The sequence below is a fragment of the Ursus maritimus genome, unplaced genomic scaffold (assembly GCF_017311325.1).
Source record: "Ursus maritimus isolate PB19 unplaced genomic scaffold, ASM1731132v1 scaffold_12, whole genome shotgun sequence".
NCBI classification, from domain to species: Eukaryota; Metazoa; Chordata; class Mammalia; order Carnivora; family Ursidae; genus Ursus; species Ursus maritimus.
Genome location: NW_024423564.1, coordinates 12224492 through 12237918, shown reverse-complemented (window position 1 = coordinate 12237918; position 13427 = coordinate 12224492). Strand labels below are relative to the sequence as shown.

The 13427-nt window shown below is 36.2% G+C and overlaps 1 protein-coding gene across 2 annotated transcripts in view; it reads left to right on the top strand.

Moving 5' to 3' along the window:
• RAP1A (RAP1A, member of RAS oncogene family) overlaps positions 1 to 13427 on the top strand; it is a 74342-nt gene that overhangs the window by 39285 nt on the left and 21630 nt on the right. The gene's annotated exons all lie outside the window — the stretch shown is intronic.

Genomic DNA, 13427 nt, shown 5'->3' with positions numbered 1-13427 from the left:
ATATATTTGAGTACTGTGATGTTCTCCCTTCCTTTCTTAATGAGGGGCATTTCCAGTATCCAATGTTTAGGAGGAAAAATGTAGTCAGGTCAGTCGGTGGTAGAGCAGAATTCTAGCCAGGCAGTATGGATCCTAAGTTCAGGCTTTAAACATTTCCCTGTATTGCTTATGAGAATGAGGTTACAAAAAGTTACCATTTCTAGAATTAATATAAATAAAACAATGTAAGCTTAATGGATAGCTTTAACAATGGATTAGTTTAGAGAATTAATGAAGTGGAAGACGATCTGAAAAGTAAATTAACCAAAATAAAGAGATGGATGGGAGAAATGTACGAGAAGAAAAGAGAAGTAGAAATTTCTGGTTCTCTTTAATTCCTGTCTCTAAGTAATGGATGTATTAGTGGGATGTTTTGCTGTCCAGCTACAGCTTCCACTTCACTGCCTTTCTGATAGTACAGTTTGACTCCATGGCGGGTTTGGGCAGTTTAGATGGAAGTGGAAGTTATGCATGCATTGGTTTTAACCTTATAGATTATGCCTATGAAGGGAAAGAGAGATAACTTTTCCTTCCTGTGGACTGGAATGTGTACATGGTAGTGAACTATTTTTAGCTTGTGGAAGAGGGCAATACTCCAAGGACAACAGAGCAACAAGATGTAAGAATTTAGCTCTCTGACTGCTAAGCTGTCCCCTGGACTATATACCCTTCTGACTGTCTTATGAGAGAGGGAAGAAACTTGAATTTTGTTAAGCCCTCTGAGGGTCTCTTACTACAGTAGCCTCGTCTATGTCCTAACTAATATAGGAAGAGCATGAGAAAATCTAACAAATCTAAGCAGAATCCAGATACGAAGAAAAATGAAGTAGATTATTTGAGGAGATTATGATTGAGAATTTCTAAAACTCCAAAAAGACACAAATTCAAGAAGTCAAATAAAGGATAAATAAACATATAATACGCACACAATGAGAGATCTTAAAAATAGCCAGAGGGAGAAGACGGATTATTTTTAGAAGATCTGCAGTTTATTGAAAGGAAAATTGAAACCAAAAGACAAGAGGATAATAACTACAGTGTGCTGTGAGTAAATAACTCTTCAGGCAAAAATGTCTTTAAGAGTATAGGTAATACAAAGTTTTCAGATAAATAAAAACTAAGAGATTTTGCTACCAATAGAATATCTCTAAGACAACTTCAAAAAGACATACTTTAGGTAGAATGAAAATGATCCCTGATAGAGGGTTTGAGATATTAATTAGAAAAGAAGAAAGGCTGAAAATTAAAAAGCCAAGCATCCAAGCTAAATTAGAAAAAGAACAGAATAAAGACAGGGATGAAGAAATAGACATAAAAGCAAATATTAAAGAAATAAAAAACAAGCTTATAGTAAAGGATCAACAAAGCCAAAGTTGATTCCTAGAAAAAGACAAACCTGGTAAGATCCGTCAAAAAAACCAAACCAAAACAAAACAGAGGGACATAATAAGAATGAAAGAGGAGCTACAACCACAGATGCTATAGGATTATTATAAAAAGGTATACCTAAGTAACTTTTTGTTTAAGGAATAATTTGAGATGGTAGATTATTGCGTGTGTTGTCATAATAGTCTATTAAGCTTTTCAAGACTACTTGTCAAATTTGCTTTTCTGAATAAGAGGGTTGAATTAAATGTTTTAATCCTTCACTTGAATTTTTGGAGAACTTCAAGGGTGCAGTGGTGAATGGGATGATTGTCTCAGTCAAACTTAAGTCATACAGTATTAAGATTTTGGTAAAGATTTACCTGGGGATAATTGACAGATGAAGTTTCTCTTAATACAGTTGAATGTGTGTGCCTTTTTAATATATAAAAAAGTGGGGAAGTGTCATTCAGTAAGGAAATGCAAGACCGTAAGAAACTGTAGAAACCTTGTGTTCTTAAATTTTTTTTTTTTTTTAAGTGTTACTGGGGCACCTGGGTGGCTCAGTTGGTTAAACCTCCGACTCGTGATTTTGGCTCAGGTCATGATCTCATGGGTCCTGAGGTTGAGCCCCATGGTGGGGAGTCTCCTTGAGATTCTCTCCCTCTGCTGCACACCCCCCCCCCGACTCAATCATGTGCTCTCTCTTTCTCTTTCAAATAAATAAATCTTTTTAAAAAAAATATGGAGAACACTCAAAGAAGCCAGAAGTTTGAAGTTATCTGTTGTAAGTTAAAGAGGATACAGTGACTGCTTTTATTTTTAATTTAAGCTTTTTAGTAATGCCTGCTAATAGTACTAATTAGCACATAATACTTTTAAGAGAGAGTAAGAACTAAAGCTTTTGCAGAGGAGACCAGAATGATTATAGAATTTGAAACTTTACCATTTGAAAAAGGAAATAGGACTGCTTATTGAAAAAGAGGATATTAGAGAGGGGGGGAAATAACTGTCTTCAAATATTTGAGGGATATAGACTTACGAAGAGGAATTCTCTTTATTCTGTTTAGCATCAGAGGACAGACCCAGTAAGTGGCCACTACAAAGAAATAGAGCGGTGTAAAGAACATTGTTAACAATTAGGTTACCCAGAAATGGAATGGACTGTTTTGTGAAGGTAGAGCTCAAAGGGCTTAGATGACCATATCTAGAGATATTTTTAGACTGAATTTTCAGAAAAGAAACTCCTACTATAATTCAGGCATTCTATTGTTGAATACTGACTTCAGTATGTAAAACAAAAGACAGAACCAGCTGTTTGATATAACATGTCATAAGATTTGCTACATGGAAGTTAAGTATATTGTTTAAGAAGTCTTATATTTGTCATCCTAGACTTCATAAAATAAGCTTTTATCATTTGTGGTTTGCAAATTTAGGATTTAGGAGGGCTTCTTTTTATTGTATCAGGACTACTGATCTGTTTTGTCTTATTCCTTTTACCTTTTGTTCACCTTTCTTTCCTCTTGTTTGTTTTTCACTTTCTAACTCTTTGTGGAATTGGTCAAGTTTTCTTTGCCTGTTTTTCCTCTGGTGATCTTTAAATTATATATAATCTAGTTGTTTACATTGCATTTTTCACCTGTCTTGATTTATATTTTTTCAATGTATTGAGAGATGCAGTATCATTTATCTTTTTTCACCCATCAAGAGAAAAACTTCAACATGCCTTTACTTTCCTTCCTAGCTCCTCTCAAACCAGTGTGGAGAAGATCACAGAGTTTTATTACCAAATTTTTGTACATATTTTACATCAATAATTAGATTTCTAGCAGTAATTTTTACTGATTTATCTGCTTTCCATGATCTTTTATTCTAATGCCTTTTTGTTTCTTGAATCATTTTCCTTTTTTTGTTGGCATACCTACACCAGTAAGTTTTGATATGTATTTTTATTGTCATTTAGTTCTAATTGCTTACTTTCCATTTTGATTTCTTCTTCGACCAGTGTATTATTTAGAATTGTGTTGTTTAACTTACAAACATTCTGTGATTATGTAGTTATATTTTTGTATTGATTTCTAGTTTGATTGCATTATGGTTAGAATACTCTGTGATTTCAGTTCTTTGAAATTAGTTGAGCCCAGCATGGCCTTACTAGTAAATGATCCAGGGACACCTGACTGGCTTAGACAGTAGAGTTTGCGACTCTTGATCTCTGAGTTATAAGTTCGAGCCCCACATTGGGTGTGGAGATTACTTAAAAATAAAATCTTAGGAAAATTAAAAATAAAAAATATGGGATCCCTGGGTGGCTCAGCTGGTTAAGCATCTGACTCTTGGTTTCGGCTCAGGTCATGATCTCAGGGTCCTGGGACCAAGCCCCACTTCGGGCTCAGCAGGGAGTGTGTTTGAGGGTTCTCTCCCTCTCCTTGTGCCCCTCCCACTGCTTGCGCATGCCTGCACTCTCTCTCTCTCTCTCTCTCTCTCTTTCTAAAATAAGTCTTTTTAAAAAATAAATGATCCATGTACACTTGAAAAAAATGTGTCATTTGCAGTTGTTAGGTGTGGTGTATTTATATGTATATGACTTTCAGGTTAAGTTGATTCATTATTTGGTCAAATCTTACATATATATCGTCACTGATTTTTATATTTTCTGTCAGTTGCTGAGAGTCATGTTAAAAAATCTAATCATGGCTGTGTATTTCTCTGGTTTTCCCTTTAGTTGTGTCAACTTTTACATTATGTATTTTGCCTTGTGTTTTAATTCTTTTCTTTCCTATTGAATATTTATTAATGTAATTACTGATATATTTATATTGACATCTTTCCATTTATTTTCAATTTGTCCATCTGTTCTTTGTCCTTTATATTTTCTTTTCTTCCTGCTATATTTGGTTATTAAACCATTCCAAACTGTAGTGGCTTACAGCAGTAACCATGTGTTATCACCTATCAGTTTTCTAGAGTATGGAAGTAGAGAGTGGCTCAGCTGGGTGGATCTGGCCTAAGGTTTCTCAAAGTGTTGCAGTCAGATGGTAGCTGTCTGGGATCATCTTAAAATCTTTATTCACAGATCTGTGGGTACTGAAACTGTGAGGGCTCCTTACACAACTCTCGGTGTCTGGATGGTCTCTCCAAAGTGGTGGCTTCAGGGCATCCTGACAGCTCTGGGCCCCATGGCATGGCTCCCAAAAGAGAGATCCAGGAGGAGGCTCTGTCCACCCTTTCTAGCTTCAGACGTCAGACAACATCACTTCTGCTATATTTTGTTTAATAAACCTGCCCCTGATGTCATGAGCACTGGGTGTTATATGCAGCTGATGAATCACTTCTGAAACTAATAATACACTATATGTTAATTAATTGAATTTAAAATTTAAAAAATAAATAAACCTACCCATATTCAGAGAGAGGGGCATATATTTTTCCTCTAGAAGCTTTTTAGGATTGTCTTCATTTTCAGTGGTTTGAAATTTCAACTCTTATGTGTTCAGTTGTGAATATCTTGTTATTGTTGTTGTTGTTGTTAATTATGTTTGGCATTCATTGAGCTCTTTAAATCTGAAGATTGCTAATTTTCTTAGTTTACCTCGGGAAATGTCTTTCTGTTATTTCTTCAATTCTTCCATTTCGAGACGTCCTGTCAGATAGCTGGTAGAACTTTGAGATTTATCCTTCTTGCTTCTTTGTTTCATACGTTCCATCTCTATGTCTTTTTGTTCTGCACTCTTTGGGTAGGTTCAATATATTGCTTCACTGGCTTGCTTTTCAGCTATATCCATTTTTCACTTCAGCCCATCTACTGATTTCTCTTCTGATGGTCATATATTTTATTTCCTAAATCTCTAGTGTATCTTTTGGATAGACTTGATAACTTCATAAGTTTCTTTAGGGATATTAATTTATTTTACAGTGCTTTATAGGTCCTCTTAACTGTTTCTTTTGATTTTTGTTCGTTTGTTGAGTTCATTGCCTCTGTCAAATTGTTTTCCTCAAATCTGTGGTTGTCTGCTCTTCTTGAGAATCCCTGTTGGCCTCTTCTATTTATAAGAGCTTATCTCCTCTCGTTATGGGAAGGGGTAGGAATGCTGTTGGGCTGAATGTGCCTGGTTTTAGACTGTGAAGACTAATTTATAAACTTCATTTACAAGTACGTAATGTCTGATCACTTTTTCTCTATGTACATCCTACCCCCAAAGTGCTAATCTTGAGAAGAACAGGAGGAGGAGGTATCAAGGGAGAGCTTCTTGCAATGAGATAATAATGTGATCTCATGGGGCACCTGGGTGGCGCAGTCCTTAAGCGTCTGCCTTCGGCTCAGGGCGTGATCTGGGCGTTCTGGGATCGAGCCCCACATCAGGCTCCTCTGCTAGGAGCCTGCTTCTTCCTCTCCCACTCCCCCTACTTGTGTTCCCTCTCTCACTGGCTGTCTCTCTCTGTCAAATAAATAAATAAAATCTTTTAAAAAAAATAATGTGATTTCATGTTACAAAAAAAGTTGAATTTCCATTATGATGTAATATGAAGAACATTGTTCTTTATTTTAGAAGATTAAATCTTACCATGATTTCCGTATTTACTTAACCATCACCCCCAGAATGTGTGGTCATTTGTCAGTTTTAAAATCTTCATGGCTTCTGGGGCACCTGGGTGACTTAGTTGGTTGAGCGTCTGACTTTTGGTTTCAGCTCTGGCCATGATCTTGGGGTCATGGGCTAGAGCTCGGTTGGGCTCCAGGCTCAGTGGGGAGTCTGCATCCCCTCTTTCTCTGCCTCTCCCCCCCTCTAAAATAAATCTTTAAACTAAAATATTTATGGCTTCTGTAAATATAATCAACAATATAACTGCTTGTTAAGAAACTACCTTCATGTTCCTTAATGTAAAAAATTTTTTCTCCAGAATTTCTCATCACAACCAAATTTCCTTAAATGAATTTTGTTTTGTAGGTTCATTTGTGTAGGAGAAACTATTTCATCTTGTAATTAATTAGTTTACATATTTAAAAACTGAAACAACAAAATTGGGATTGATTTGTGTCATAAAGACAATCATGTTATTTTGTGAAATTTAGAAGTAGTTTTGCTGAAGGAAGAATGAAAAAATTGTAGTATAGCTTGGACTATAATGTTAGGAACTCAAGATTGACTTAAAATTTAAACATAGTGTAATGTTTATTCTTGTCCTCCTTATTTGTCAGGGAATCTTAACCAGAGTGAGAAATTTTCTGGTGCTGTGTTGGGAGTGCAGGGCACAAGAGATTTCCATAAAAAGGCATGGGATTTGCTTGGAAGAACATAGTGGTTTTCTAACTTGGCAGTAATGAGTTACAACTAACCCCTTTCAAAAGAAAATAGTAATCCACATTATTCCTTATTGGGTATTTGTGTGTGTGTGTGTGTGTTTTCTTATCTGAGCTATATTATTTTTGTATTTGCATGTGTGCATATGTGTATATACATTCATGACCCATGGTATCTGTTAGGTGTAAAGAAAATAATTTTCTATGCATATAGTATATATGAAAAATGGGTTTGGGATTTGAATATTTTACTACTTGAGTTGAGGAACAGGGGCCAAATATTTTGTTGTTGCAGAATACCCAAAATAATTTGGCCATGTCTGAGTGCTCTTCCCAAATTCTGTTGCCCTCGGAGGCAATTTGGGAAATATAAATGAGACTGCTATATTAGGATCCCCTCTTGAAAGATACACATTTTTGGATTAGAGAGATAATGTATTTACATCTTGTTAAAATGACAGTGGTCCCCAGCTAAGAATCACCAGGGACCTGAGAAGGGGGTTACAGACGACGTAGATCTGTCTGGATATATATATGCTCTTGTGTTTAATAATCAAGGTGTTTGTTTGTTTCTGTTTTGTTTTCATGGAAGTAAGAGAACCACCTGACACAGATAGAGGTGCAGGATGATTAATGTCCCGGCACAAACCTCTCCCAACTCACATTTTTCCTCCGGTTTACTGTCCATCTACATTGTAAAATGTGGCCTTTCTTTGGGCTTGATTCTTAGCTTTCTTCTATTTTCAACGAATAAGTTCTCCTTGGTTGATCTCATCTGCTGTGGTTTCAACTATTAACATTTCTTACAACTCCCGAGTCTGTACCCTCTAGCCCTTTGGTTTCTACCAAGCTCCCAGACTTAGAGTTTTAAATACCACATATTACCTACTTTTCCCTTAGGAATTTCAGACTTAGTTTTGGGCAGGAACATGTTCTTTTTAAACCTCCTTTTAGCCACCTAATTTGCCCAAAGTAGATATTTAAGAGTTATTCTTGATTCCTCTTCATTCCCCTAAATAATAATCTGTAACTAGCTGCGGAGGACTGTCAGTTTTACCTTCAGAAAACCACTGTCCCCTCATCAGCCCTTAGTGCTGCTGTGCAAGCCTGTGTCATTTTCCACCCAAGCTAATTCAGTAGCTTCCTGACTGTTCTCCCTGCCTTCAGTCCATTTTATACACTGTTAGCAGTTGTCTTTCCAGAATATACATCTGACTGTATTACTTAAAAAAAAAAAAAATCACTGTTTTCTCCCCATTGCTTACTAGATAAATTGTAGACTCTTGTACATGGTGAGCGCCTTTGCAAGCATAACCCAGTCTCCGTACCCTGCTCCATTTTCCATACCTTGCTTTTAAACCGTGTGTTCTGGCCACACCCATCTGTGTGGTATTCCCTGAAACTTGTGTATTTAGTGATTTAGAGTATTTGTTCAAGCTGTTTCCTCTGCTTAGAATGCCCTTCCCTACTTACCTGGAACATTCCTATTCAGTTTTTCAATTAGTTCTTATGTAACCTCCATTGAAAAACTAACCTACTCTCTCCTCTGTTCCTCCATCCTTCCCCAACCCTTTCATCTCTGCTCTGTAAAAACTTTGTTCTCACATCATATTGTAATTACTTATTTTTTCCTCCTCCATGAGTTCCTCCATGAGCTCCTCCAGGATGGGAAACATATTTTTCATTTTTGTGTCCCTTGCACCTAATGCTGAACTGGTACCTGGGAGATACTTTGTAAATGGTTTTTGATTCATAACAGCAATCATACCTGCCACCATGTCTGTTGGATAGTTTACTGTAATTTATCCTTACTATGTTTCTTAGTCAGTGAGGGCTGCTGGAACAAATTACTATAGACTGGGTGGCTTAAACAACAAATTTATTCCTTATAGTTCCAGAGGCTGGGAAGTCCGAGATCAAGTACTAGAAGATGTGTCTGAGGAGGACCCGCCTCCTGACTTAGAGGTGGCTGTCTCTTGTCTTCACCTGGTGGAGAGTGAGAGAAGCAAGCTCTTGGGACTCTTGCAGGGGCACTAATCCAGTCATCTAATCCTCATCTAATACTAATTACCTCCCTCCCAAAGGGTCCACCTCTTAATATCATCACATTGGGGGAACACATTCAGTTTATAAAACTATATATGTAACTGGTATTCTGAGAAATTTCCCTTTTTTTCCCCATTGGATTTTCTTAAATTAATTCTGTTGAGCTACAAACTAAACGTAATAAAATGTCCGGTTTTTTTTTTGTTGTTTGTTTTTTAATTTTAAAAATTTTATTTATTTTTAAATTTTAATTCCAGTATAGCATACAGTGCTATATTAGTTTCAGGTGTATAGTCTAGTGATTCAACAATTCTGTATATTACAGTGCTTATTGTGATAAGTGTACTCTTAATCTCCTTTCCCTAGTTCCCCCATTTTCCCACCCACCTCTCCTCTGGAGACATCATTTGTCTATATTTAAGAATCTGGTTTGTTTGTCTTTTTCCCTTTGTTCATTTGTTTTGTTTCTTAAATTCCACATATGAGTGAAATGATACGGCATTTCTCTTTCTCTGACTGACTTATTTCACTTAGCATTATACTATCTAGATCCATTCATGTTGTTGGAAATGTTAAGATTTCATTTTTTTATGACTAATATTCCATTGTCTACATATACCATATCTTTATCCATTCATCTGTTGATGGACACTTTGGTTGCTTCCATAATTTGGCTATTGTAAATAATGCTGCAGTAAACATAAGGGTACACATATCTTTTTGAATTAGTGTTTTCATAATCTTTGGGTAAATACCCAGTAATGGAATTACTGAGTCATATGGTAATTCTATTTTTAATTTTTTGAAGAACCTCCATACTGTTTGCCAGACTGGCTGCACCAGTCTGCGTTCCCACCGACAGTGCCTGAGGTTCCTAAAATATACTTATTTTAAACGTGCAATTCAAAAAGGGAGCTCCTGGGAGACTTGGTCAGTTAAGCATCTGCCTTCAGCTCAGGTCATCATCTCAGGGTCCTGTGATGGAGCACTCTATCTGGCTCCTTGATCAGTGGGGATTCTGCTTCTCCCTCTTCCTCTGCCCCCCCTCCCAGTGCGCTCTCTCCCTCAAATAAATAAACAAACAAAAAATCTTTTTAAGAAAATGTACAATTCAGTAAGATTTGATAAATGGAAATACCCATGTAACCACCACTGTAGTCAAAGTGCAGATCATTTCCATCACCCAGAAAAGTTCCTTTATGCTCCTTTATAGTCATCACCCCTGCCCTACCACTGGCCCCAAGTAACTTTCTGGCACTACAACTTAGTTTTGTCTTTTCTAGAATTATATTATGTAAGTGGAATCCATATAGTAGTCACTCTTTTGTGTATTTTGCTGAGTGGTTTTTTTTTTTTTTTTTAGGTTCATCCGTCTTGTTGAATCTGTCAGTAGTTTATTCTTTTTTATTACTGAGTAGTATTCCATTGATTGGATATACCACAGTTTATCCATTTGCTTCTTGATGAATAATTGGGTTATTTCTAGATTTTGGCTGTTAATGAATAAAACTAAGAGTTGAAGTTCATTTTTTTCCAGCCTGACTTGTTCAAAAGACTGTCTTTTACATACTGAATTACTTTTGCCCCATCTTGAACAATCTATTCCTATGTAACAGATTAACAGATATCTTACTGGGCTTAAAGCAACATTAATCATTTATTGTCAGTTTCTGTGGATTAGGGGTTTGGGAGTGGCTTGACTGGAAGGTTCTGGTTCATGGTCTCATGAGACTGCAATCCTCTCAATTAAGGCTTGACTAAAACTGCAAGATAGGCTTCTGAAGGGGGCTCACTCACATGTTTGGTAAAGCATGCTAACTGTTGGTAGGAGTCCTCAATTCCTTTCCAGCTGGGCCTCTCTGAAGGGCTGCTGGTTAAATGTCCTCATGACATTGTGAGTGGCTTCTCTTAGAATGATCCCAGAGACCATGGTACAAGCTGCAGTAGCTTTTAAAGGAGGTCACATATGGTCACTTCTGCTATATTCTGTTGGTCACACAACCAATCTTAGGAAGAAACTACACAAGAGTATGAAAACTGAGAGTGAACAATACAAGTTATGAATACCAGGAGGCCAGGATCCTTGAGGGGTTATCTTGAAGGATGGGTATGACAGTCCCTTTATCAAAAATGAACTCCAGATATATACATGGTTTTATTTCTGGATTTAATTTGGTGCCACTGATCTGATTGTCTTCATGACAGTATAACAATATCTTTATTACTGTAGTTTTATATTATGTCTTAAAATCAGGTAGTGTAACACTTTTCTTCTTTTTCAGAACTGTTAACTCTACTAAGTTATTTGCATTTTCAAAAAAATGTTAAAGTCATCTTGTCAATTTTTACAAAAATGAAACCTGCTGATTGGGATTGCATGGAATCTGTAGACCCAGCTTGGAGAGAATTGACATCTTAACAATAATATGGACTTATCTTAATATGATATGGCATGTCTCTCTAATTACTGTGTCCTTAATTTCTCTGAGCCATGTTTTGTAGTTTCAGCATATAAGCCTTGCGCGTATTCTTTTAAAATCATCTCTTAAGTATTTTATTTCTTATTGGATACTATTGTAAATGGTATCTTTTAAATTATATTTTTCAGTTCTTTGCCAGTATATACAGATACATAATAGTTATTGTTTTTTTGTATCAACCTTTTATCCTGAAATCTTGCTAAATTCACCTATTAGTCTGGTAGCTTTATCGTGTATTGTATGTATGGGATCATGTTATCTGTGAATAAAGACAATTTTACTTCCTTTTGCAAAAAGGATCCTACTGTAGCTAGCTTAGAACAATGGTGAATAGAAGTGGAAAGAGAAGACATATTGGTGGGAAGAAAAAGAAAAACCGTATAATACCAATAGATGCAGAAAAAGTATTTGGAAAAAATCCAACATCCATTCTTGAGAATCCATGTAAATGTAAACTCTTAAGAATGTAAAAGGGTATAAAGAAGATGTGAAACCAAAACATTTGAGTTTGATTAGAGTAACCAAAATGCTAACTGCTTGGCGTAGGTAGGGATTCATAATCTAAGGTCCCCAACACTTGTAAAGAAGAAAAATCTTTATTTTTCCTTAACCTCTAGTATTTATTTCTATTTTGAATGCAGGCAACAAACCACTAGTAATGATATTAGCAGCAACTGTGACTTTGTCACCAACAAATATTACTTTTAACTTTCCTTTTATCTTTATTTAAAGTTTGTTTCTTGAAGACATCATGGTTAGGTCTTGCTTTCTTATCTTGACTTTGAATTGAAATGTTGGAATATTGGAATAGATGATTTACATTTCATATGATGGTGTGGTTGACTTTTAACTCTGCTCTCCTGTTGTTTGTTTTATATTTTTCTTGTCTTTTCTTGTTCTTTTTTGCTTTTTTTGTATTTTTTCTGCTGTGTTTTGGATGAATCAGTTGTTTTTTTTTTTCCATCGGCTGCTCTGGGTTTTAGAGTATGCATCTTTAATATACAACAGTTTATCTTCAAATAAAATTATACTCCTCCAGATACACTGTAAGAACCTTGAACAGTATACTTCCAGTCCCCTTCATTTTTTTGTGCTTTTATTGTGCTATTACTTCTATGTGTGTTGTAAAACCTTGTAGTACATTATTATTAGTTTCACTTTAAGTGGTCAAAAAGGTCTTGTAGATTTACTCTCATTCACCATTTCTGGTACTTTTTATTCCTTTTGTAAGCGTCATTCCTTTATGTTGATCCAAGTTTCCATCTGTTACCGTTTTCTTCCACCTGAACAAAGAACTTCCTTTGCTTTTTTAAAATGGTACTGGTGAAATTTTTTCCCCAGCTTTTCCTTCTGTCTTTCCTTTTCTTGTTTCCTTTCATTTTATCTTCCTTCTTTCCTTCCTTCCTTCTTATTTATCTGAAAAAAACCTTACTTCACTTTCATTTTGGAAGGATAGACTCATTGTATTTAGCATTCTAGATTGACCTTTTTTTTCTTGAAGCATTCTATTTTTTTTTTTTAAGATTTTATTTATTCGAGAGAGAGAAAGAGCACGGGGAGCCAGGGCTGCAGAGGGAGAGGGAGAAGCAGACTCCACACTGAGCATGGAGCCTGATGCATGGTTGGATCTTACGACCCTGAGATCATGACCTAAGCAGAAACCAGGAGTCTGATGCTTAACCAGCTGAGCCACCTTCTTTAAGCATTTTAAAGATACTCCCATTTTCTTCTGTCTTGCATAGCTTCTCAAGAAGTCTGTGAATCTTCTGGGATTTCAGATGAATTGCCTGTTTTTCAACAAGGGGAACTTTCCTGACCAAAACTCCCAATATTTCTATGCACCCTGGAATTGTTCAGCTTATAGATCCCTATTTATTCTTCGCCTTTACCTCATGGAGTTTCATCCTGTGTACTCTGCTTAATGTTTGGCCAGAGACTCAAGTGAATGCCTGTGCAGATTTCTGGAATTTTCTGTCCTTAACTCCATCTTCTCTGATACACATTCTGGTCTCTGCTTAAGTTCTTCCTCCCTGTGCCACAGTCTGAAAAGTGCCTCCAAGCAGAAAGCCAAGGCAGCTGTAGGCCTCACTTCATTTTGTCGCATCACTCAGAGATCATAGTCCTATACTGCTTATTGTCAAGTGTCTGAAAACAGTTGTTTCATGTATTTCGTCTGGTGTTTTAGCTGTTGA